The sequence below is a fragment of the Archocentrus centrarchus genome, chromosome 8 (genome assembly GCF_007364275.1).
Source record: "Archocentrus centrarchus isolate MPI-CPG fArcCen1 chromosome 8, fArcCen1, whole genome shotgun sequence".
Lineage (NCBI taxonomy): Eukaryota > Metazoa > Chordata > Actinopteri > Cichliformes > Cichlidae > Archocentrus > Archocentrus centrarchus.
Genome location: NC_044353.1, coordinates 12,339,402 through 12,366,533, shown reverse-complemented (window position 1 = coordinate 12,366,533; position 27,132 = coordinate 12,339,402). Strand labels below are relative to the sequence as shown.

Sequence of the window (27,132 nt, the reverse complement as noted above, 5' to 3'; positions counted from 1 at the left end):
TGAGAAACATTAGCTCATTTTAAACTGTCTCAAAAAAGTTGGAACGGGGGTAACAAAAGGTTGGAAAAGCAAGTAGTGTTAAAAAAAAACAGCTGGATGAACATTTGGTAATTACTCATGTTAATTGGTAGCAGGTCAGAAACATGACTGGGTATAAAAAGAGCATCTTAGAAAGGCAGAGTTTCTGGGCAGAGGTTTACCAGTCTCCAAGAGAATCCAGAGAAATTTCTGTGTGCATGCAACAAGGTCAAACATCAGTACTGGATGTCTATGATCTTCTGGCCCTCGGGCAGCACTGCATTAAAAACAGGCATGATTCTGTCATTGAAATCACTGCATGGGCTCAGGAACACTTCCATAAATCACTGTCTATAAACACAGTTCACTGCGTCATCCTTAAATGCCAGTTAAAGCTCTAACATGCAAAGAAGAAGCCATATGTGAACATGACCCAAAAACACCATCTTCTCTGGGCCATTTAAAGCTCATTTAAAATAGACTGAATCAAAGTGGAAAACTGTTCTGTGGTCAGATGAATCGTAATTTTAAATTCCTTTTGGAAAACATGGACATCAACTAAAGAGGAGAGGGACTGTCCAGCTTGTTATCAGCACTCAGTTCAAAAGTCTGCATCTCTAATGGTGTGGGGGTGTGTTAGTGCCTATAGGAATTGACAGCTTGCACATCTGGAAAGGCACCATCAATGCTGAAAGATACATACAAGTTTTAGATTATGCTCCCATCCAGATGACGTCTTTTTCATGGAAGCCCTTGCATATTTCAGCAAGACAATGCTAAACTGCAAACTGGAGCTATTACAACATCATGGCATCATAAGAAGCCAGGGTGCTGAAGCGGCCAGCCTGTAGTCAGACTTTTCACCAACTGAAAACCTTTAGAGCATCATGAAATGAAAAATACAACAAAGAAAAGCCAGGACTGTTGAGAAGCTAGAGTCCTCTATCAGACAAGAATGGGACAACCTTCCTCTCCCAAAAGTCCAGCAGCTGCTCCCCTCAGTTCCCAGATGTTTATCGACTGCTGTTAAAAGAAGAAAACATGGCCCTGTCCCAAGTTTTTTGCTGCCTTCAAATTCAAAATGAACTAATACATTTGTTAAAATGATTTTTATTTACATTTTACACAGTATCCCAACTTTTTTGGGACTTTGGGTTGCAGAGAATGTAAAAGCTGAACTTCCCTGTGAAAAGGGTTTGCAAGTAAAAGATCGCCTGCACTGCGTGTGTGTGTGTGTGTGTGTGTGTGTGCATGCACGTGCCCGCGTGCGTGTCAGCACTGATCACCGGATCTTGGCGGCCGACCATCCATCTCAGAAAGGAGGAGAATAAAAGGAGGAATGAATATTTAAATGAGAGTTGGTCCGTCACGATAAAACTAATCTACATGGCCAACCAAAGGTCTTCTGCCAATTTGATGGGTGTGCGTGTGTGTGCGTATGCTTGTGCACCATCCTGCAGAAATATGATGCACTGCATCTGGAACCTGCTCTGGCGTTGCCATGGTAATGCCCGTCACGCTGACAGGCTCCCATTGCGCACTCAAACACACACATACACACTTACACACACCCAGTGGTAATGAGAGACTGAGACTGGCAGCATGCCAGGACAGTGTGCACACACCCCTCCCCCACCGTGAGCTGGAACATTCTGAGCACACACACACACACACACACACACACACACACACACATGCACGCACGCACGCACGTTGGGAGGCTTGGACTGACCCTGTATGGGGGTTGGAGCAGAGTGTGTGTACATGTCAATCATCACAGTGAAGACATTTCTTTATTCCGAGGAGTTTTAGGGGTTCAGAAATGGGATTGATGGTTTCTGGTTTTGTAGGTTAAACAAGGTTAGGTTCTGTAACAGAACAGTGGATAACAAAGACCAGAGTTTGATTAGACTTCTCTAATAGTGTTCAAAGAGTTAAAATCATTTACTCTCATAATGGGTTCTTTGCAGCTCTCTTTCCCCCCTTGCCTCTGTCTACTACGTCTGTCACTTTTTACCCCTCCCATTGCATCATTCTCCTCTTTGTCATTCACACTTTGAAGTGCGGTTTCACAGACCCGTTTTCTCTCTATCAGCATTAACAAAAGGCCAACAGTGACTCTATACATGACAATGGTTTTTAGCTTAACCTGCATGCCACACATTGAATCAGGAACTGAGCTTTACATGACTAGCCAGCCCCTTGCATTTAATCCATTATGCTTTATTTTTTAAGCAAATGAAAAGTATTTTTCTTTCTTTTTATGTTAAAACCAACATTGCTCAATTTTCAGTGTTAAAGAGAACAACTGCAGCAACTATGCTTTCAGAGAAGCAATGAAGTATAAAGGAGTGTTCACTGGTGCTGACCAGGAGTACCACACTCATCATTCAAGCCAGCTGGGTTTGAATGATGAGTGTGGCGCTCCTGTTTGACCGTAATGATTTTGTCAAAGTTGCTCAGGTCTTGACACCAGCCAATTTCTCCACTATACAAGGTGTTGAGTATGAGAACTGACTGTTCACTTATCACATAATATATCTCAGCCCTTGACATGCATTTCGTTGGGCCTTGTTTTCAAGCAGCTGTGGCTCTGGAGGTAGAGCGAGTCATCTACTAATCAATGTCAAAGTGTCCTTGGGCAAGGTACTGAACCCATTGCGTGATAGATAGTGTTTAAAGTGTGTGTGAATAAGTGAATCTCTGTGGAAGTGCTTTGACTTTCTGTAAGTTCTGTACTTCCAAAAACTATAATACTAATTTCAAATATTGAACTAAGCATAGAGGCTCTGGGAAGCTCACAAGCACATCAGAGCTTGAAGCTGCATGTTGACAATGACAATGTTATCACATTCCTATTAAGTAATCTTAATTTATAATAACTGTCTTAGTTTTGTCTGATTCCATGACAATATTTGCTAATTAGCACCAAACATCTAAGGCCTCAGGTGCCGTTTACACGAGACCGTTTTCATTTTGAAACGGTGTCGTTTTGATGCGTTTCGCCCTTCTGTTTACACGACAACAGAGTGAAAACGATGTGTTTCAGAAACGGGGTCCAGAGTGGAGCGTTTCAGAAACGCACCGGCTTGCGTTTTCGTGTAAACACTTGAAACCGGGGTGATTTGAAAACGCTCGACTCGCACATGCGCACTATGGTTGCGACGGCCAGTTTTTCGCGCACGCGCAAACTGATAAACAGTACTCGCGGATTCACGAGTGTTTCTTATGCTTTTCCTGTGTTTTTACCGTTTTGTAATTCAGCGTTGTGTGCAGCAGCGATCCAACCTCATCATCTGTCCACACAAAACCTCTCACATTGGCCGTTTTGTAAGTAATGAACAATTTGCCGCTCTACCTACTGTGTCACTCCACGCATGCGCGTCTTGCGTAAACAAACTGCAAAGAGAAAACCAACGCCAACTTGTGGCCTGGCATGGGAACTACATCGTTTTCATCGTTTCACATGTCCTCGTGTAAAGGCGGATCGTTTCTGAAACGCCATCGTGTAAACGAAAGGCTGAAACGCATCAAAACGACACCGTTTCCAGTGAAAACGGCTTCGTGTAAACGGCACCTCAGTCGCACAAGCCTAGAGATCAGTCAGCGACCCTCTGGCAACCTCCCTGTGTATTCTCTGACCGGTTGGTAAGTGGTTGCTGCCTGTCACACTGTGAAATCTGTCGCATAACCTCCTTATGATTGCTTTGTTCACTAGCAGGTTGCCACAGTTGCTCGTAGTTTGCATGGAAGATGCCAGTTTGTCTGCAAACACTCACTAACTAGAAATGGAGACCATTTGTTTTCAAAGTAAAAGTTGTGCCTTTTGAAACATGTTGTTCTCAGTGGGAGAGCATGTTTTTGAAGGCGCACAGTCTCCATTTCCACTTTGCATCGCACTTCTTGAAGTTTTATTACCACTTAGCAAATAGTTTTCAGAGAAGTCAGTGTCTTCCATGCAAACTACAGGCAACCTATGGACTAGTGACCAAAATAACTGCAAGGAGGTTTTCAGTGTAGCGCCTTCTTCACAGCCAATTTTCACCCAGCAACCTCTTGAAACTATCTGGCAATCAGCTGGGGAACACTAATTTTTCCTCTAGCAGCCGATAGTTACCAGATGGTCGATAACCACTCTGTAAGCCTGCTGACTGAAGCCTAAGGATGATGGGAATGTCACTAATTTTACAATTAATTGAAAAAGTAATGATTGTTAGAATTCATCTTAAGGGGAACAAGAATGTTGTGCAAATTTTATGGGAAACCATCCAAGCATGTCTTCACTTTCACGTTCTGCATTAATGTTACTATAATGTAAATACTGTAAAGCATTAGTGACTTAAAATTGATAGTTAAAAATATGCTGTTTAAAGTGTGCTGAAATTATAAATTAAATATCAGATGTGATGTTAGTAATGAACCTGCTTTTATTCAGCTCAGCTGTGATGTGACATAAAGAGAGACTTCACCTCATTAACACGTAAATGTGAATTCATTTCCCTTTGTGCTTCTTCTGTTCATCTTTACTTTGCAGTGTAGTAGTGTCTTTGTCTTTATCCATCTGAGTGAGTCTCAGTGATTTATAGGCATAGGGCAGGTTGGGAGTTTTTTCATTCTTCGCAAACTGTAAACTTTAAAATTTCAAACTGTAAAATTTCAAATGAACAATAAAGTCACTGTGCTTGTGTGTTATGTCTCTGATTTCTGTGATATATCCAGAAACCAGTTTCCCTTGCCTTTAGTCTGTTAAGCTTTTTTTGTGCATGTGAAATGTCTGCAAAGTTAAAAAAAACTCTGGACTGTGTGTATGTGTGTGATTGCATAAGGCACAGTTTACACCAGTGTTTATTCCTCGGTCCAGCATCCCCTCTCTCTGCACAGAAAGTATGTACACCAGATGAATGGCAATAAGACCAGCCAATCACTATTTCCTGTGACCACTGATCTGCATGAGTTCCTGCAGCAGTAAAGGACAGAGGCCAGCTTTGAATCAGTGATATGAATATAAATGAGGGGGAATTTAAATAAATGGGGTACATTTGAATGTTTTATACTGTCATCCAGCACACTTATCAGGACTATCTGCATATTTAAGGCCTGGTGATGGATTGTAGGGACAAAAATGGAATCTCCTGGAAATAATGTAAAAGTACCTGCTTTTATATATTGCACAATAATGTGTGTGTGTGTGTGTGTGTATATTGTGCATGCAAATGTCTACAAGGGTAAATGAAAGTCATCTGTGTGTGAAATACTGCAAGCAAAACAGATGATGGATTAAGCTGGTATTCAGCTCATTTTGTGTGTTTTTTTTTGTGTGTGTGTGTGAGAGATATAGCATGCTGGGCACTAATGGGGGGGGGGGGGGGGGGGGGGGGGGATGTTCAGGTAATTGGTTGAAGACCAGGTGTAATTTTAGCCTCAACAAATCTATTTCAAAGTGGTACCCTGCCTGAGAGCTGAGATGGGTAAAAGAGAAAGTTTTATACTGGGTGGAACAAAAATCAGATTTTTGTACACTTCATGTAGCAAATCTTCCAAGCCAGACTTAAAATTGGACATTTTATATCTGTGTTCAGCGCTGTAAAAAGTGTCAGTGAACTAAATGTCAAAGTTGTTTTCTGTAATTGTTCAGATTGTAGCCACTGTAGTTTCAGCTTCTGCTGCACTGAGTGAAAACACTGTTTGCAGTACAGCTAATTTCTATAACCTGTATAAGAATATTCTTTTCTGTCATCAAATATGAGTTCCACCAGCTACCCAATAGAAACTGGGACAAATTAGCCTGCAAAAAAAAATGCAAATTTTGAAATTATGGCAAAAAAATGTATGCGAGGAAAATAATATTGTGTTTAAATAAAATGTACTGGATCAGGTGGCCTACGTTGTATTCGGTGGGGTTTTTTTTTTTTTTCTTTTAGCAAATGCACTTTGCGTCAGTCAAGACTAAAATGAACAGTAGATGAATTAGGGAAGGACACACAGTCTAATGGCAGTAAACCTTTGCTGACAAAAAAGCATCACATTCGCACTCTTAATAAGCTGCATAGCATTAACATCACTGAAACACACACACACACACACACACACACACACACACACACAAGATTTAGAAAAAGAATAGTCAGAGTGAAGTACAAATGTAATTCTGATAGTGACAGCTAGTGTAGCTTTTATAATAAGGCACTGCATGTCTACATGCACACACTGCAGCACTATGAACACTGCAGCTTAGCAGTACTCAGGACAAGCCTATTACTACTTGACATGCAAATCTCTTTTCTGACCTTCTTCTGTCTGTAAGTCTGTCTCGCGCACTCTCACCCCCTGCACATAATCTCTCCGTCCTCGCAAACTTTATGTTCCCTGCTTCTCCCTGCTCGCTTTCCCTCTTCCTCCCACACATTCACATTTCAGTCCAATTTTCTTTGCCCCATTCTTTCTCTGCAGAACAATGGTCTCCCCATTTTTGCACGCTCACTCCTGCAGCTGCAATTGATCACTGTGACCGGTGTGTGTGTGTGTGTGTGTGTGTGTGTGTGTGTGTGTGTGTGTGTGTGTGTGTGTGTGTGCTCTCAGTCTGAATGTGGCCAAGTTAAATCCACTAAACAGGCAAACTGAGCAACTTAGAAAAATAAAACAAAATGTGTGTGTATGTGCGAGTAGATATTGGGGGTTGTATTTGACTTGTATTCAATTGCATAACTTTATCGTAGCTGCTGTTGTTTGCCCAAGTCAACGGGGTCTGTTTCCTGCATTTGAACTTGTGCGTGTGAATGATTAAACCTTGGCTTGCTCTGTATATGCTGCTCAGTCAAGGTGACTTTCCTGCCACAGGCTACTCTTTGAAACCTGTTCAAACACACATGCACACCCTTAGCTCGTGTTGAAATTATGGAGTCATCATTTATTAACTCAAAAGCTAGTTGGGTTTTTTGGGTTTTTTTTTTCTTTTTTTAATACATGCACACAATGCTTTGTACTGGATCATTATTTGTGCATAAAATAAAAACCCTTTTTACTACCACACATCTGAACAACATTTATTTATTTTGTCTTTGTTTGCTTTTATTGTCTTGCTTTGTTGAGGCTATAACTCGCTGGTTCACCAATTTATTGTCAATGGTAAATAGACTGTTTTTTATGTAGCACTTTTCTTTATCATGCTACTTTGCCCCAAACGCTAGCTTGACCTAGTTTTAACTTTACCAAACTTTGCATGGGGGCTCCGGCATGTTCAGCCTAATTTGAAGGATAGAAACAGAAACATTTATGAGGGACAACAAGAATGAAGTTTTCCTCTTCAGGTTTAGCAAATGCTGACATACTGTTTGTGTGCAGTTTCACCACCACTTTCCAATGCCATAGATTTCAATATGACTGTGATCTCTGAGCTTTGTTTGTGTGCTTGAGTCAAAGTGTCCCTGCTATCGTGTCACTAAATATGACATGATAGCTGTCATACTGTATTTGTAGTGCCCCAAATTTCCAGCTACTTAAAATAAAACTCTCTATCAAGCTTGCACTCAGTCGGTAAAGGCTTATCAGATAGAATCAGTGCTGATATTAAGTTATAAGGAATTCATGATTAAACTTGGGTTTCTGGAAATATCAAGTTAGAAATAAGAAATTAGAGCTGCAACAACTGTGCACTAACTTATTTAGTATGTGCTGCCTGGTATTTTGTAATATATTTAATATTTCTCCAGCTCAGGCTGTCACAAATACAGCATCAGTTGTAGGAATCCATTGAATAACCAAGGCTTGGGTAGTTCTTGGCAGCAACCCGCCCAGCGTTAGGAGCTTACCCACTGTTTATATGCTGTATAATCTAATCTTGTTGTCTTTGATAAAAATCATTACTTGGCAGTCGGTGAACTCTGCCTCTCACTCTGCCTCTCACTCTGCCTCGGAGTGAAATACACAGAGATAAGGGAGGTAATTTGTGCACAAGGCTTGGGCTTGTTTTTGCCATCCGTGGGTCAATGGTCATTGCTTTGCGCACACGCACTGCTGGTCTTTCCTGTAAGCAGCGGTGGCTTTTGTTTCGTTGGTGAAGCGTTGGCAGATTCCACACTGTATTTGTTTCTCTGCTGTTTAGGCACCGCTCTCCATTCTTTCCTCCATCTCGGTCTCTCTCTCTCTCTCTCTCTCTCTTTTGATTTTGCTCCTTTTTCTTTGTTGTTATCTTGAATACCAACACCATACAGAGAGAGAGAGAGATACTGAAATTCTCCACATTCTTTATTTGTCTTGTTGAAAAATATTTTCACTTTCCATTCTGCTTACAGTTACTCAGAAACATGTAATGCATTAGGTTTCCTCTTGTATATGCAGGCCAAACTGGCCTAACTTGTGTGGGCTTTCACCAGTATTGGTCTTACATCACATTAAAAAATGCAGCACTTGTTTTTTTGTTTATTTAAATAGGCTAATGCACTTATAGTAAGTGTATGCAAATAACTCAGACTGCACAAAAAAAAAAAAATTTGATCCCTTTTGGGCAAAAATAAGCAAATGCTTCAAGAAACATCTTTGAAACATAATTTCTGCTTTAAAATATAGCTTTTTGAATCAATTAAATTTCATGGAATGCGACTAATAGCGGTGAGGAATCTCCTATGGGCTTCCTGACCTCAGTGGTTTCAAAGTCCTGGTTATTGCTGGACCTTGATTTTCTCTACCTGGCTGGATAAATGTTAATAGTAAGTGTCTTTATGAGGGCGTGCAACTCTCCATGAATACATAATGTGCGTAATCTTAAATGCAAAATAAAATAAAACAAATAAATCTTAAGCTTTAGTCGTGTACCTCTGGTGCATGCTCCTAGACTTCTCACTGGATGTTTACGTTGAAGGGAATTGAGCGCTTGTCTCTCTTGTCGCTTGGATGCGATTTGCATACTTTTTACGCATAGTTTCTTTCTGTATCAGCTCTATCTGACTGTGTTTGGGCTTCTCTGTCAGAGGAAGTGGTGAATGAGTTTCCTGCCCCTCCTCCAGAAACACACACACACACACCACCACAGGGTGAGATGATAGTGAGTGCAGAGAGAGAGAGAGAGAGAGAGAGAGAGAGACGGGGGAAACCAGAGAGCGAGCGAAAGAAGGATAGCCAGCCAGCGGCGAGAGAAGAAAATGGCGATCACGCAGGATGAATGCCTCCCCTCGTAGATGCTGCAAACGCGTTGAATTTCTTTAGCCTTACAGTCGGCTTTCCTTTCCACTCTGTTGCACTTTATACTTCAATGAGGTACGGGTGGCTTTGTGCTGGTTTCTTGCTCAGACGGCCGTTTGTTTGTGTCGAGCTAGCGTAGGTCTGAGAGCGACGGCGGCTGGTGGAGATAACTTGAACAGACGCTGTTGTTTAGTTAGCCATGATTGAGCTCGGGTAGCTTTTCTAACACTTGGCGACTGGGGCTCTGTTGTTCTACGTTTTATAAACACGTCGACGAAAAAGAAAATAGAGATATTTACCTGTAGACCACTAAAACATTTCGTAGCGTCTTCCAGGCAAACGTTTGTCTTTGTAGGCGGCTTAACCTTGTGCTAACGCTAACTAGTGGAGCGCTGGTTAACCCCAGTTTGCCAGCTGTGCGTCTGCATTTGGTTATATATTATTGCTTCCAGAGATTTATCAGCATGTAGTTGTTTGTGGACTTGCTTTTATGAGCTAATTTGTTTTTTATTAAAACAGCTTTTTACAATAGCTGCATTTGAAATAAGACTGGGCAAGGTAACTAGCCGCTCCGTATCGTCAGCTTTAGCTGCTAAGCTAATCTGACGACGCAGGTTGCTCGCCGGTAACTGCGACAGATTGTTTGACGTTTTAGTAACTTGCATATTGGACACGGGTTTCCCAGTGTCACTAAATATAAAAAATTGGATGGTTAGAATTATTTTGACGTCAATTGTTGGGGAAATTGTTAACCTGCAAAGTTGTGCTACAATCAGACTCTTTAACTCCCTCTATCGGCGGAAAGACAAAGCAGCTGGTTAGCGATTCAATCTAGACCTGAGCTCTACTGGCTTTGCAGTCGTAGTCACCTTGCTTTTTACACTGCGCCGACGAGACTGCAAACACAGAAGCATGTTAGGATTTAACTAAATCGACTATAATTTGCTGCCCTGCTGAGGTCGTTGTTGTTGTTGTTGTTGTTTTTTTTTTTCTTTTTTTTTTTTTTTTTAGTTGCACTGGAAAAACACCAGGCTGAGAGAAGCCATGTTGGTTAAGCTGTAAGTCGGGCAACAGCTGAGATAATGGCCGATCGGGACCCGAGGTGCAACTTTGACCTACAGGCACACACGCTCTGTGTGTTTGTGTTTTTCACACGTTCTCCGGTAGGGCCTCAGCCTTCGGGGGTGGGGGGGTAGACCTGGTTATGCATCGCCTGTTATGCAGCTCGACCTGCATTTCCTCATGAGCTGGTGAAATGCGTTTCTTATTAGTGCCGAGGAGGTCGTTTCAACTGCGTGTTTTAATTGAATTATGTTTACCATTTCTGGGTTAACACAGACCTTCCAACAGTGTTTTTACAAAACTGGTGTTTACTCCCAATAACCAATACATTAAAGCACACAGTCAAGTTAGATTTTATTTGCGAGGGTTTGTTTTTGTGGCCATGTCGTGGATGTGATGCGCCTTTTCTTATGTCTACTGTCTCTTTTCAGAGATTCGGAATTGGAAGCTGTTGCCACAAAGAAACTGAAGCATCTTAACAGGTCAGTGTGGCACCTTAGACACACATTGATATTCAGTTACAGTATATTGCAATAGCCCTGCAATAAATGCTACACCATGTCATAAAGATTTTGAAAAAAACGAATTATCAGGCATTCTTTGAATAATGATTTTGTCCGTTTATGGTGCTGTTGAATGTTTTAATGACTCTTTATACCCCGTATAAACAGATTAATTAATGTCTCAAGACATTGCCTGAAAATCAGCACAGTTCAACATGAAACGAAAAAGGGGGCAGTTTAAATAAAGCTGCATAGTGAAAGTCAATGCTTTAAAGCCTCATCTGAAAATTTGAGATCCAGCTTGGATTATTCATGTCTGGCTTTTGCTTGTCCACTAAACATGCAGAGCGCTTGAATTTAACTCTTGAAAATAGCTGAAATCTGATGTCACATTCATGCTTGCCACATTAGTCACTCCGTGCCATTTATGCCAGCGCTGAGGGCATGCGTACCTGCCGCAGTATTTGCCCTAATGGTGGGTGTCACCACTCCTCCAATACCTCCACATCAGTGCTGGCATAGGAGGAGAAGGTGTCAGAACTGGATGCAAAGAAACTGAAATTTTTTTTCTTTAATTAAAAAAATAAAAAGGATTCCAGGGAACTTAATCTTTTCAAGCTGTTGCAACATTTCTCTCTGTATAATCTGTTAATCGTTGAGCTTCTGTACTGATATATCATTAAAATGGCAGTTAAAAGTCAACACGTTCATAAACTCATGTCTTCAACTAAAGAAACGTGCAAATGTTGTAACTTAATGCCCTTTTACCTGTTCAGCTGATATTTTTGTAAGCTAAGGAGAATAACTGCAGCTCGGTCATCTCTTCCTTGTATAAACCCTAAGAGTCTATGCCACAGAGTTGGTGTTTTAGCGGAAGCTAGCCCTCCATTTCTCGAACGTAAAGGCCATTGTGAAGGTCATGTCCGAAGTGTTGGTTGTTACTGTAATCAACTAAAATGTATTTAGATATACCTAAGTTGCAGTGTGTTGGCTAGCAAAATGCAGTGTAATTAATTGCTGTGTAATTAATTATAGTAATTAATATGATAATTATTTTAACTTTTGAAGAACCCTAAGAAGTTGTTCATCATTCTTGAGCAAGAATTAGCTCATAAATGTGCTTAAAAGGGGTGTGTTTCAAGTGATTTAAAAAATAAATAAAAAATGAAATCAGGATAAGCGCTTAATTTGAACAGTAATACAAGTATGCTGCCTAACAAGTAAAAAATAAATATTAAATTGGTTACTGTAAGCAGAGAAGATTTCATTGGCATAATCCAGATTTAGTGGCAGCCTTAAATGCTGCCTTCATGAAAGTGATACTTTATGGACAAAAGTAGTGGGCCACCTACAGGAGCTGCACAGCCATGCAAACCCATGCCATGAAGCCAATACTTTGTCATATGGTGTATTTATTGTGGGAATTAGTTAAGCTGTTTTCACATATGCGCGTCCCTGCACATTTTTCGACAATAAACGAAGGATCTGTATGTCTGAGACTATCGAACAAGACATTAAATGTCTGTTCTGACTCCTAGGCCGAAGTCTGTGTAAGGTCTGACTGAACTGTGTCGGAATTGTCTAGAGAATTCACAGCGAGGGACTGCATGATCTCCCCTGCTCACTGACCACCACTTGTTTACCCCAAACTGTCCATGAAAGGTCAGTTTTTGGAAAATGCCACAACCAGGTTTCTCCAGACTTTGTCCAGAGTTTGTGTGTGAAAATGACTTTAAACTTTATTGTTTTTAGCTTGTTGAATTTCCTTTTCCTCTTTTTTTAAATGTAACAGCTCAGTGTACCTATGTAAGAGTGCCAGATTGTGCCAGCTTTCTAGGTGCTTCTCTTTGGATGACAGCAGGACCAATCTCTGTGTGGTGGGATACTAAAGGGTTGTGCAGGGGTGGGTGGGTCACAGGAACACGGGATGGGCATCTCCTGCTTATGCAAGCACATGCAGTTCCGTTTGAATTGAATTGGAGGGTCTGGGTTGGTCTAGGCCTCATTGTGCTGAGTAAGCTTTGCTGTTTTAAAATCGCTAAACGAGAAGCCAGAGTCCTGATGTTTTGTGTGTGGAGAGGTGTTTGTGCAGCTCATTGTGTTGGTCTACATGAAGGCACACAATAGAGCTGTGGATCACAACTAGTTTATCAATGCATCCCAGTGGTTCTGCTCCATCTGTTTTCTGGTTTTTAGGCTTCTGCTTTGAGTCTTGTTTTGAGTTTAAAATTTCCTGCATTGGTTTTTTTTGGTTTGATTGTGCTGTAATCATAGAGACATCAAATCAGCACTCTTCTGATGGTATCTGCTCTTCTCAGTGTTTAAGAATCTTATTAATAAATGTAAAAGTCTCTTGTGCTGGTTTAGTCTTGGTTTTTTTGTGATCCACCCTCCACAATGGTCTCCGTAGCTTTAATTGGATTGTTTGCAGTTGGTTGCTAAAACTAGTTGATGATGTTTCACATTTTCCCAGCATTGGAGCATATTTTCCAGTTGTGTATTCGTGGGAGTGACTTCCACTGAAAGCATGGAAGTGGAAACTATTCATCCCCTTAAATATAAACTCATTTGAATGAATCTACCTCAGATTCTGCAGAGCCTTTTTAAAATGTCAACTTTTAACTTGGCATGCTTCCAACTGAGTGTTTTTTTTGAGTGTGTTAAAGCTGTTTAGCCTTGATGGTTTAAAAAGATGTCCTTAAGTTTACAGATAGTCTTTGGTGGCTGTTTCTAGAAAGGAAAAAAGGGAACAGTATGAACAGTTGATACTTTTGTGGCACCAGTGGGGATTGCATCCCTCAGGGCAAACTGATAAATGTTAAGCACTCCTACTTTAAAGCCCCTTAGTTATGCATGAGTATAAACTCTACTGTGAGATGGTTGCATACACGACATCCCGTACAGCTCAGGGATATTTATAAGTCCAGCTCACTGCTTTTGGCCTTTTTGTATTCATAATCTTAACACAATGTGTAATTAGTTGTGAGTAGTGTTGTTTTCCTTTGAATCCACTGTCTCGCTTTACTCTTTATTTTTGGTTGTGCGGGTCCCTTCTCAAATTATTCTATAAATATGTTTTCACTGTTGTCTAAAAAGTATCAAGAGTTTTCACGAGTCGTTTAAGAAGTGTTAAAGCGGGAGTGCTTCAGATGGCTCGCTGCTGAAATGGCCATGTTGAGACTGTTGTGTTTGGAATTTAATACAGCAGAGCTATAAATTCCCATGAGGTTGCAACATTGCTACATTGGTGCTACAGTGGTAGAGGATCAGGTAGTTGACCATTGCCCAATAAGCAATAAGCCACACCTGCAGATGGTCATGAGACCAGAACAGGCAAAGGCACAGAAACTGAGCATTTCATGAATTTCACATGTGCAAGCTCAGACATGGTGGTAGCCACACAAAGCCAGTTTTATATAAACAAGCTGTTCAGCGGCATCTTTGAAGTTTGAGTCATACTAGTATAACTTGCATGGTAGGTTGTTAGAAACAGGACAATGTTTTTATAAAATTGCAATTCTATTTTTATTTTTAGACTGTTTTTTGTTTGTTTGTTTGTTTGTTTAAACTTTTAAACCAGCCTCAACAAATGCCTTCATTTCTAGTAATTTAATAAATCATATCCGATTGAGTTCCAAGATTTTTACCTGGAAAATTAAAAACAACCCTTAAATCTGAAGCTTACCCTCCCCTACCCGCAGCATGACTTAATATCATATTCCTCTCTCAAGTTACCGTGACCTGAAATGAACTAGCCTCATTTTGACTGAGTGAAACGACAGATTTAAATCAGCTCGGCTGGATATGCCACACGGTGCAATGTCCCGCTCACAAAACCTCTGCTGTTGGCCTGTTTGTGATGAGGAGTTACTCATTTTCATTCCTTAATTGAGTGATGGGTTTCCTGATGGGAGACTCCAGTGTTGAGACTCTGTGAGAGCATACTAATGCAAATTGGTGCAAAACTGTGTCCATGCAAATTAGCCACGCGACTACCTTTTGGCTTTTGTTCTAAAGGGGCAGAGAAATCTGTGTGTTTTTTTTTTTGGTTTTGTTTTGTTGGGGGGGGGTTCCCATGAGGATCAGTTTATGTTTGCGTTCATGCCTGGTTTATTTCTCATTACTGTCTACTCCAAATTTGACAGTGCTCACTCGGCTTCACTGCATGACTACTCCTACCATGTCTTGGGATGTAGTAGTCTAAAAGCTAAAAGCCAATTTTTGATCTTTTTCCTCTTCAGAAACCCAGATATAGTTTAATTATTTTTAGTTTTCAGCTTATTTGATGGCAAGCGTGAAGGGGTTTCAGGAGTAAGGCCAAGTGGGGTGGCAGCAAATTTGTGCTTCACTGTGAAGCTCACAGTAAAAAAAGAAAAGTAAAAGTGGCTTTCATCTTTGAAAACAACTCGATGTAGCACTTCCCCTTACAGTTAACAGAAATTCAAGTTAGAGTAATGGAGGTTTGAATAAGGACATGTAGTGATCCATCTAAAACAAGAATTACTTCCACTGTGATGCATATATTTCTATAGCCAAATAAGATGTGTAATCTCTAGTTAACTAAGTTAGAATTACCGCAGTTTTGCTCGTCTTTCATCTGTCTGCGGCTCTTTTATCTCTTTGCTCCCTCCCATTTGTATCAAGATGGAAAATCCAAAAAGAATGTTCTTATTAATAGAATGAGCTCTCCAGCTTATCTTATTCACTTAAAAAAAAAAAAAAAAAAAAAAAAAAAGCAAAACAGACCATATTTGGAGATCAGATATTTTGGGAGAGCAGTCCCTCTTCAGCAGTTGGCTGACGTGTACGTTACAGTGAAAATTAAAGCACTTTCTGTCTGAAATTGTGCCACACAATGAAAGTAGTTCTAAATTGTATTTTTGTGGGCAAAACAAAGTTAATGTTAATCTTTTCTGACTCAAAAGAATCCCAGCATTGTGGTTTTATTGTAGCATATGAAGGCCTCCAAATCAGAATGTCATCTTGGCCCATTCACGGCCCTACATTATTTTCTTTAAAGCAAAAAAAATGTTCACACGCCTACAAACACAGGTGAATTGTCCAACTGCAGTTTTGCATGTGCTAAACTTTATGAAAATGACTGAGGATAAAAATGAGCATCTAGACTCATGCAACTTTCAAACTAACGGGGGGGGGCAGCTCTTGTGCAGCTGTGCTGATTTTTTACAGTTGTACATTAACAGACTCAAAGCATGAACACTGAAGGCACGTGGTCGGTGTACTAAAGTAGGGAAGAGGTAAAAATGAATGACAGTTTTTTCCTCTTAACTGTACTGTTGTAGAATACTTCAATTTGTGCAGTTTTGTTAGTCAAAAGTTAGTTGTTTCCAGTTTTTTAAATGCTGACTTCAGTTGTGTAGGAAATGTTTGTATATACTAATGTCTGTCTTTGAATGCAGATTCCTTATCCTCTTTCTTATATTACTAAACATTGGCTGCAACTTTGTTGTCCTTCTCTTTACCCCCACCTTGTCTGACTGCCTTGTTCTTCCTTCTCCTTTTTGATTTTTGTGCCTCCTCCCTCTGTCAGCTGTAGCTGTCGGGGGATGGGCAATTGTTGGCCCATTCATAAACAGATGCTGTCTGTGGGGTGTATATGTGCTCTCCAGGAGGGCCCCCACCATGCGCTGCTGCTGCTGTTGTTGAACCTAGAGCCATCTGCTGAAGCACTTGATGGTTAGAAATAAGTGGAGAAAGGAGAGGGGGAAGTGTGGGAACAGAGGGGAGGGGGTTGTAGTTGAACGTGGCAACACATACACACAAAAAAAAACCTAAGGTCAGTTAACTTGATTAGAACAGATTCAGATAAAATAGTTTATTTAAGCATATTAAAAAAAATGGTTGAGCAAAATTTACATTTAGGATTTAAAGTTCTGACTTGGGTAACCTTTGGTGTAAAGCAACGATGCATGCCATTCAGTTTACAGCTGTACCTACCACACCTGCCTCTAAAACACGAAACACTGCATACGTATTATGAAGCTACTATATAGATGTGATTCTGCTTACACCAGTGTTTCCCACAGAATTGGTGGTAATAGTGAGGCAAGGTGCAAGTGCACCCACACTTTCTTAAATTAAATAACACCATATAGCCTATACTTTGCAACAGTAAATAAAGGAGCAAGGGTGACTCTCGAATGAGTGTTATCTCATGGAAAAGCTCCAGTTCTGCCGTCTTGGACTGCATCTGGTGACTAGGGTTTAATCCCGGGATCCGGGATTCCCGGGAAATGCGATCAGAACCATTTCCCGTTTCCCGGGAAACGTTAGACGGGAAACCGGGAAAAAAGTCGCGCGCGTTGATTTGACTTTCAGAAAGAAAAGAAAGCTTCAGAATGTTAAATTTAAGGAAATATTGAGAGAAGGGTTCGTTTAATGCGAAACGCATTACTCTTCATTTCAGGCACGTTCAGCCTCCGTTTAAGGCTTCAGCCTTCATCTCAAGCGTTTTAATAGAGGTATTACACAGTTGTACTTTTTTCCTCTTTATTTTGTTGAAATCGTAGGCAATGTGTTTAGCCTAAGGTATTTTGTATATAATTTTATATTATATTGTTATATTGCATTATATAGCCTATAAAATATGCCTGCCCTGAACAATAAAGAACTTCGAGTGTTTCTTTTCCTCGTTTGCAGCCGCTTACTAACAATCATGAATTAGGATACGGGCCTAATGTGTGAAGAAATTATCATGAAATAGATTGCTTTAACATATTTCGCTTTTAAAATGGAGGAGTTGAGTAAAATGTATATTTTTAGGCTATAAGGATCGGCCAGTTTTTCAAAAGACGATTCACAGCGAACCTACTTTAACCCTCAGACACGGTGTTATAAATTTGCTGTTGCCAGAATGGCAATGACCAAGTCGTAGTGCGTTACTCAAGGCCCTGTGTTATGCCATATTATAGTGTAGTACGGTAGTTAACTTTTCAATGACTATTACAGCGTTCCACTGGTGGAGATATAGCGCAACAGATGTCGCCACGACAGCGTGGCTGAGCCTTTATCAATGCTGTGGACATGAACCGTATTGTTTTGCACCAGCAGTTGTAAAATAGCTTGTTATAATTCCATGTACAATGGAGGAATATTCGAATTATATTTGTTAAGGGAGTGTTGAGGAACGATACAACACCGCATAGCTCGAGCACTCAAATGCCGAGATGTAGGTTTTATTGCGTTAATCAAGCCGACGTTGCCCCCTACTGGGCATAACAGGACATAGCTGGAAAGCTACCTCTACAATATCACAATAGGTTAAGGCCGACACAGGCTACAGAAGGCCTAATTAAAATAAAAAAATAAATAAACTTTTTTCCCGGGATTCCCGGGAAATGGCTCATCATTTCCCGGGATTTGATTCATGTCATTTTCGGGAAAAATATTAAACCCTACTGGTGACGGTAGCAATTTTGCTCTTCAGCAGTGTAGTATCGGTTTGTCCTGCAGCTTCTGGTTAGTGCAGCTCTCCAGCTTGCAGCAGAAGGATGACTACTTTAACCAACTGCAGTCCAAGATAGTGGCAGCAGGGGACACAAGACTGGATAGAGCTGAAAGACATCCAGGACCTCTACAGCAGCTGACCAGCTAGCCCATAAGGAAATGTGCAAGACTTGCAGGACTGGGGCTAGCTGGTTAGTCACTGAACTCTGAAAATAAGAGTTAGGTGATTATGCATTGTTGTCTTGGTGTCGCAAAGTATACATGTGGGAAACACTGCACCAGCTCATTTGGTGTTACTCAACATTACTCGAAAACACTGTAAATGTGACGTTAATGTAAAAGTAGTTGATTTCCAGTTGTTGATAAATGATAGATTAACCTTTTATATTTAATTGGAATCAGTGAGCTAATACCTTTTTAAAGTAAAAGCATGTGTGCGTTTTGCAATTTTTCACTTTTTTTTTATTTGCTATTAAAAAATAAATCAGAAAGTGCCAAATAATTTCTCATTTTAATGTAGCAGTCTTTGTGTGTGTCCGATTGTTTCTTGTGTGTCTGTCTGGGTAAAGCGAAGGTAAGTGCTGTGCGCTAATCTCATTATTGGATTAGACTGCAGCCTGTAGCTTTCTCCCGCGGCCTAAATGGCACACCCACTAGGGCCAGTGCTGCTTAACTTAACACTCACTGAGCAGGAAGCCAGGCTGACTACAAAACTGCAATTCAAACTAGACTAATTACAAGATGTCCCCAACATCATTGCTTATTTTTGAGATGATCAGTTTGAAGTGATGTAAAACCGAGGATGACAGTTCTTGTTTTTCTGACATATAAGAACCTGGCATTATAGATTTTAGAGTAATAAAATCTTTTTTTTTTCTTGTTGAAGGCAACCATTATTTCATACAGCATATAGCAGTGCATTGCTTGTTTTGGTGGTCTGGTCAAACCTGTAGTGCTGATTTTACTTTTCCCTAAGAATATGTGCTTGCAGATGGATTTATCATTAGTGTGGCATGAAATGTGTTGCTTGCATTGTTTGAGGTCTTGATCTGCTGGGACAGTTTTCTGTGTTAAATGCTAATCCTAAGTTTGGGTTGCTCCCAGCTCATGAATCCAAGTTGAAGTTTAATTTTCCAAGGTTTTTCAGTGTTTTTGGGGTTAAATTGTCAGGTCTAATCTTCACTTAGAAAAAAAATTAGACAAATAAATCATTGACGGCATTTACAAAGAAACAATCCTGTTGCCCACAGGGAACACGCCCACAGAGGGAAGAACAGTGGATGGAAGAGAGAGAGAGACGCAGAGTGTGAAAAGGAAGGAGAACAAGGTACAGGACTGGACAAAAGGTGAGACATGTCAAGATACTTTATTTTTTTTATCGACTCAGTTAAAATTTTGGTAGCTTGTTTTGGTTATTTACAGTCAAATGGGAGCCTTTCGTTTGGACAAAGGATATTTTTGTAAAATTATAACCCAATGCCACTGAAAAAGTAATGTTTCCTACTGTTAGGCCTGTTTGTATTGATTTGATATGGGAAACATATGTTCTGTGTGAGGACTCATTGTGAGATTTATCGGCTCCTGCTTGCACCGAGCTGTTTATCTGTAATGAGCTACGTTCCATTAAAAACAGTCAAGCTGTGTTCAGTAGGCCCATTTTGCTAAGCGCCAAATGCAGTTATGCGTAGTAAGCAAGGATATTATGAATATTGCATATCAACAGAATTGTACTGGAAAGGGTTTGCTGCAAGCTTAAAATAGTTTCACAACCTTGAGCGCTGTAGTTCTGTGCGGCGTTATGAAACTGTCAGGATACAACAGAAATGGGCTTTGTGTAAATGAGCAAAGCATGTTCACCTCCAAGGAGCCCTAACTCACTCGCTGCTTTTATATATATATATATATATATATATATATATATATATATATATATATATATATATATATAATGAATAACTAATAAATCTAAAATCTTTATTCCCCTGCATTTCCATACCTGCTCTGGGTTCTGTTAAGCTTTTTCTGTCCATGCAGTGTAGTGGTTTACTCGAGTGACAGTGCTGGTGTACTTTGACATGTGACGTCGTCATGTTTTCCATTTGAATTGCTTTTAGTTTCCACTGACTCCTATTAGTACGGGCCTACTACTGTTACAAGTGAAACTACTGTCATGGCTACTGTAGGCAGGAAGTCTGATAGCGTCTGTTTCTGACCTTGAGTACATCTTTGTATCAATGTCTTTCTCGCTCGCTTTAGTTTTCACTCCTCTTTGCCATCCTGTATCTATAGCTCCTTGTCAGTTTCTTTATATAGTAGATATGGTACAGAAAAACAGTTCAGAGTTTAGCCTTCGTCATGCTGCACTGTGAAGCGGTACAGCCATTTGTTGTCATGGAAGCGCCTCTTCCTAAATAAAGGCTATGCATTGATGGGAGAGAGAGGCACTCACTTTCAGCGCAGTGCCTTATTGTAACGATAGGATAATTAGCTCTCACTTGCCAGGTTAATTGTTTTTGGACTTGAATCAGTAGGAATCACAATGTCAGGGGTCTGAAACAACACTTAAATTGCAATATAAACTCCAAGGTCTTGTGATATGGTTTTGTTTACATTTGTCAAGCTAAATATAGGGTGTACTATATTGTAATGGTTTTAATGTTATGTTAATTAGCCATGTGCTCATGTTGCTTATGCTAATTGTATGTAGCCTGTGTTTAGTGGTTTGACTACATGCCTTAAGCTCTTTTCCAGTTGTTATAGCAGGGTTTTTACTGCATATAAAACAAAGTGTATCACCCACAAAGGAGGTTTTGGTTCCCAGCAAAAGAACATCACCAGGACTGATTAAAAATGTTTTTAACAAGGTTTACTGAGGCTTAAATTCATTTTGTTTATAAATAATAGGGGAAAAAAATTAAGGTAACACAGAATCTTTAACTATGTTTGAACCAGTCATGTTTACATGTGTAGTGGTGCCCAAAGACCTATTGTGACCCTGGAAAAAAATGCTTGACAGAAAAATGTAAACAGATGCTAGTGCACTATGGTAATTGGCATAATTAAAAATATCTTTTTTTTTTTTAATTGTTGCTGTTGTACTAGATGGACAAAATCCTAGTGTTTCAGAACCCTCTGTGTAGAAGTTTAGTATGGAGATATGAATCGGCACAAGATGGCAAAGCAAATCATGCACAGCTCCCAGAAGACTGAAAAATATCTGCTCACTACTGAGGCCCAAACTTCAGCTTGAAAGTGAAAAAACAAACACTATGACTGTTATACCGTTTGTAGTGTAGATAAACTCTGGGTGTGGGTGGATAGGTTGAAGTAAAATCAATTGGATGACTAAATAATGGACAAAATGACTGAGTCATAAGCTGACCTGAAGCTGCTGATTTTACGCAGGTTGCTGATAGTTTGACTTTGGTGTGGGGGGGGCCCCTCTAAACTCCTCCTGAAGTGGAAGTGGAAGTGACAGTGGTGGACTATGAGAATTGTCCTTATCTGCTTCTGCACACACTCCTGCACATGGCAATCTCATGTGCTGCATGTTGTTTTGAAAGAGATACAGACACACATGACTCTGTCACACCTGCACTTATATGCTCAACAGTCTGTCATATTCGTCTCACACCAAATGGGGGAATCAAAGCAGGAACGATGCAGATCACTTTCTTGCACTCCCTGGGTCTCTAGGCTATTTATTAACAAGGGCTGTTGGGAGTTGAGAGACAGTGGCATGCTCCTGGCGCTGTCGTCATCCTGCTCAGGCAAGCCCAAAGGAATTGGGAGTGTTTGAGGAATGTTGTCATGACAATAGGGTCTTCCCTAACAGAAGTAATTTCAGCTCCAGGAAATTTGGGAGGGGTTCACCTGAAAATAATTACTGAACAGAGACATCAAATGGAAAATAATTCTTCAATCTGTAATAATGCACTTTGTAGTGTTTTGTATGGTGTATTATTTTGTATTATATTTGCTGTTAAACAAGAAGAAAATGAAATTATTGTTCAGTAATCGAATTTTAGCTGATTACATCTGATAATGTAGATCGTGCTGTGGATGCTGAGTACCACTCAAAGCTCAGTTAGCAATGATCTCTGACAGCTCTGTTCAGCAAACCAAGCATTTCTTTTCAAAAGTGAAACAAACTTTTGTTCATATCTTAACCTCCTGAGACCTGAGCACTTGTTTGGAATGCATTTTTATTCTCTACCTATTTTGTCATTAGTTGAACTGCATTAGTATATACACTAATCTTTATCTTTGAACAGGAACTTACTTTGTTACCTAGTTGTTACATGCTTTTTTTTTTTTTTAAAAAAAAAAAAAAAAGCATTTCCTCATATGAGGACATATGACACATGGGATCACAATAAGGTCAGTATTTCTTAATAAAGCATAAAACACCAGTGGGCAGAATGAACTACAAGGTCCAGAAAAGCCAAAAGGTAATGTCCCCATATGAGAACGCAGGGTCTCATGGGGTGAAGTCATGACGAAAGCAAAATCTCTCAGTAGGAGAGAAGTGCACGCCTATCAGTGAGGTCACAGATGTCGTCACAGGTCAGATAGTCTTTTAGGCTGCTGTGCTTGACAAAAGCAAATGTAAAACGAGCTAGTGGTGTATGATAGACATTGGCAGAATTGGTTAAGCATTGAATTGAAGTGAGCTAAAGCTTCAGTGCATCTTAAGTTATATACACTGGACTACATCCATACAGGGTAATCTCTTCTTGCCATCCTCTTACTGCAACTATTAATTTCTTAACTTTGATTTCTGAAGGCCTGTTGTACTTAATTGGGCTCCAGATGATTTAAAAAGAAAAAAGTCTTTATTTATTTATGTGGTTGTTTTTTTGTTTTTTGTTTTTTTTGGACAGCAAAGCACCATGCTTCAAATAGATTTGTAGTTGCATAGCAACAGCAGGACACATGAAGAGGGCCTTTAGTTAAAACAAATGTTGAGCTGACAGTCGCTCAAGAGTCAAATTAAGCATAGGGCAGTCATCTAAAATACAACGCTTTCAGGCTAATAACTGATTGTCTCCAATATATCAGAAATGAAGCACCAATGTGACAAATACAGATCTTTGGAGGTGCCTTGACCAAAATTTCACAACCAGTTAAATTTCTTACAGCATAACATTTTACTTTAATCTTTTTTTTTTTTTTTTTTTAATATATCAGCCCAGCTGCAATTTTGGATAAAAAGTGTCACAGTTCCCTGGATACACAAGACTCAAATATCATCAAATTCATTACAAACTGTTGGTTTGATGCATTCTCTTTTCTTTGTAATTACAAAAACAGGCCATTTTAAATGTTTTTTTGAGGTTAGTTGAATTTGAAATATGTAAAAGCTTCAGAACTCATCACTGGTTAATTTTGTTGATATCCACCTTAAAAAGCTCTCTCTTTCACATTAGTTTCACTCTGTCTGTGAAGCAGCAGACACACACTGTGCTGGATTCATGTGCTGCTAAATTGAGGAAGTTTTTTGTACATGTTAGAAGCTGCAGCTGCATTCCTCTCTCATCAGCCTCAATGACAGGTCTCTGTGTCTCATATTTCACTTCTCTTCTTCTTTTTCACCTCCTTACCTTTTGACAAAATCAGTTTTCACTTGTTTTATTCACAGTTCCCCGTGTCTTGTCCCTAACCCCCCCCAACCCGCTCTGTCTGTAAGACGATAGCAGCAGTTAAATTAATGCCAGGTCCTGGGGCCCCTACAAAAGCCTTACTCAGATGGAAGCAAGGGAACAAATTGTACTTGATGTTCTCAGCAGCAGCAGTAAAGAAGCTTATACACCTTAGCGAGGCTGGCGTTTTTTTGGTAAAAATGAAATTAGGCACTTCTCAGTACTTCTCAGGGTCTTCTTGCAGCCCCTGTTATCGCCCCCTGGTGGCCGTTAAAAAATGCTTGTTTGAGTCACTTTTCACACCTGGAAGCTACAGCCGTCTTTTATGCCATCTCTGGTTACATTACGTTAGCTTGAATATTTATGTAACATTTCAGCTACATATAAGATTTCCTTTACTGAAGAATGTGATTAACGGCTTCACATGGCTATTTAAGCTTGTTCATTAGACTGCACTCAGTTTTGACTGTATTGAATGAACTGGGAAGTCGGGCACATCTTGACACGCTTACACAATACTGTACAGATAACCTGGTGAAAAGTTGAGTAATTTTTTTGACTTTTTTTGTTGGTTAGAGAACTGATCTTCCTCATTGTTCTTGCCAAACAATAGTGGCTCAGTCAAGTAATGTTCAGTATCTTCATTAATTTGGTTTTGCTGCCTTATAAGGATATAAACGGTTTCCCCTGCATACCTGCTTTGAAACAGATGCTTTGGGGTTGACACAGGTCTTTCCATGTAGGAAGGTTGAGCCAAGACTTAGGGAAGTAAACAGCTCAGTTTGCTGGAAGGGTCTTACCCTTTGAGTGCCATGGCTGCTGGAGGGAGCAGGTCTATTCCACAGTAAAGACTCTGTATTTCTGTTCTGTCTTGTTTAAATTTGTTCTCTCCTTTGCTCTCTCTAAAAATACTTTTGTGTCACTTTCCTGGGATAGGAAAAGGGGAAAGAGTTTTGGTAATCATGATATCATTGTTGTATGTGTTTTTGATTGGTTCCAGAGGGTGCTTGAGTAGCTTCTGGCAGGCTGTATGTCTATATTCTGGCTATGTGCCCAGTTTTAGCTAGTGAGCTGTGAGTTAATAAAGGTGCGGTTAAGCTTCAGTTAAGTGTGTCTGGTCAGTGTGTTGTCTCACAATTCTGGTTGTTGGGCTGGCTGAATCTTTTTCCTGATATGAATTGCTGTAGGATGTATTTTATAATGATAAAATGAGGTTATTCTCACAGTAAAAAGCACCTCAGTTGGCAGTGAACATTTAAATTGTAAAAACACATTTCCATTGCTTCATTTTCACTAGCACATTTACTCGGGTGCACACATGGGTTTGTTTGTTCTTTTATCATTTTGGCTTGTGAACAGACTGGTTGCTATTTGAACTGGAGGTTTATAAATAGACCTGTGTACTGCTGCAGCGGGCAGAGAGAGCTAACACACTCGCTAACCAGCACCAAGAAAAGGTCAGGAGACACGCACACACACTTTGCTTCTTGCTGTCAAATACACTGGTCCATTTTTACTGAAGGATGTCTGTGTACCGCTCCGTTCTGTTGATTTGTGGCTTTATTTTTAGCCCCACATTTCAATGTCTACTGTTGCCTTTGTCCCCTTACTCCTCCTCTTGCTTTGCTCGAGGTAAGAGGTTTTCCTTGCCTTGGTGTCCTAGTGCAGAGCTTCTTTAAGCTTGTTGTATAACCGTAATCTAGTCTTCACCATAGACCTTCACTCCCACCCTGCCCGTCTCTGAGAAGATGTGTGACTGGTGGTCTGCTTCCTTATTTCTGATTAACCTAGCTGACTCTACATCTTCCATATTGTGTCAACAGGAGAAAGGATAAGGCTACCTTTTAGATTTCAGTGAACCAAAAAAAAGTCATCCTGATGCGAAGCTGTAGCAAGCACGTTTCCTCCACAGCTGTGCTCTACCAAAACAATTCCTGTAATTATCGAGGCTGTGACTATAAGAGTGCTCATTTGCTTTTTGTAGTGGATTGCTGCTAGTTCTGATGGCCTTAGCATGTTGTGATAAAGCGGTTTACCAGTTGATGACTGACTCTGAAATTACTTAAAATAGTATATATACTATGTGGAGCTCACCCATTTTCTCTCCTTTTTTGTCTCTCTCTCCCTGCAGTTCCAGAGCATACCAAGTCAAGACAGAGTCCTTATTCTACACCACCTCCCCCCCTTTTCCCCTCCCCACACATAACACACACCCACGCACACCTACACGCGCACACACACACAAACACATACAGATCTCAGCGATGCCAAGGGGGGCTGATCAGCCTGCTGCCCGCTCTGACAAGCCCTGCCTCTTCACCTCAGACCCTTGAGGCTGTGCTCTCTGAGCTTTGACGTTTGACCTCCCCTGTTTTGACCTGGGAACCAGAGGTCACCTGTTCTCCACTCAGCCCGGGGACGCCCTCCTGCCCAGCCAGGTGTCACAGCCACCAGCGGCACTCATAGGTAACCTGTGAAAAGAAGACAAAGGGAGCAAGCATTTAAATTGTCTTCTCATTTGCTTACAGACATGCTAACAGACACAAGTGCATTGTCTTCCAGTGATCTCCTCCTTGAGTAAAGCAAGAAAACAATTATGCTGTTACATTTAGGTGCCGTTTACACGAGACCGTTTTCATTTTGAAACGGTGTCGTTTTGATGCGTTTCGGCCTTGCGTTTACACGACAACGGTGTCGTTTTGATGCGTTTCGCCCTTCTGTTTACATGACAACAGAGTGAAAACGATGTGTTTCAGAAACGGGGTCCAGAGTGGAGCGTTTCAGAAACGCACCGGCTTGCGTTTTCGTGTAAACACTTGAAACCGAGGTGATTTGAAAACGCTCGACTCGCACATGCGCACTATGGTTGCGACGGCCAGTTTTTCGCGCACGCGCAAACTGATAAACAGTACTCGCGGATTCACGAGTGCTTCTTATGCTTTTCTTGTGTTTTTACCGTTTTGTAATTCAGCGTTGTGTGCAGCAGCGATCCAACCTCATCATCGGTCCACACAAAACCTCTCACATTGGCCGTTTTGTAAGTAATGAACAATTTGCCGCACTACCTACTGTCACTCCACGCATGCGCGTCTTGCGTAAACAAACTGCAAAGAGAAAACCAACGCCAACTTGTGGCCTGGCATGGGAACTACATCGTTTTCATCGTTTCACATGTCCTCGTGTAAACGCGGATCGTTTCTGAAACGCCATCGTGTAAACGAAAGGCTGAAACGCATCAAAACGACACTGTTTCCAGTGAAAAC

The 27,132-nt window shown here is 40.5% G+C and overlaps 1 protein-coding gene across 1 annotated transcript in view; it reads left to right on the top strand.

Moving 5' to 3' along the window:
* The first annotated feature begins 9,097 nt into the window (after positions 1-9,097).
* The window catches only part of LOC115783931 (trinucleotide repeat-containing gene 6A protein), a 33,017-nt gene continuing 14,982 nt past the window's right edge, over positions 9,098-27,132 (top strand). Inside the window, exons 1-4 of the mRNA XM_030734938.1 lie at positions 9,098-9,270; positions 10,689-10,739; positions 19,478-19,573; positions 26,001-26,335. The gene's annotated coding sequence lies outside the window, so the exon portion shown is untranslated. The remainder of the gene's footprint in view (positions 9,271-10,688; positions 10,740-19,477; positions 19,574-26,000; positions 26,336-27,132) is intronic.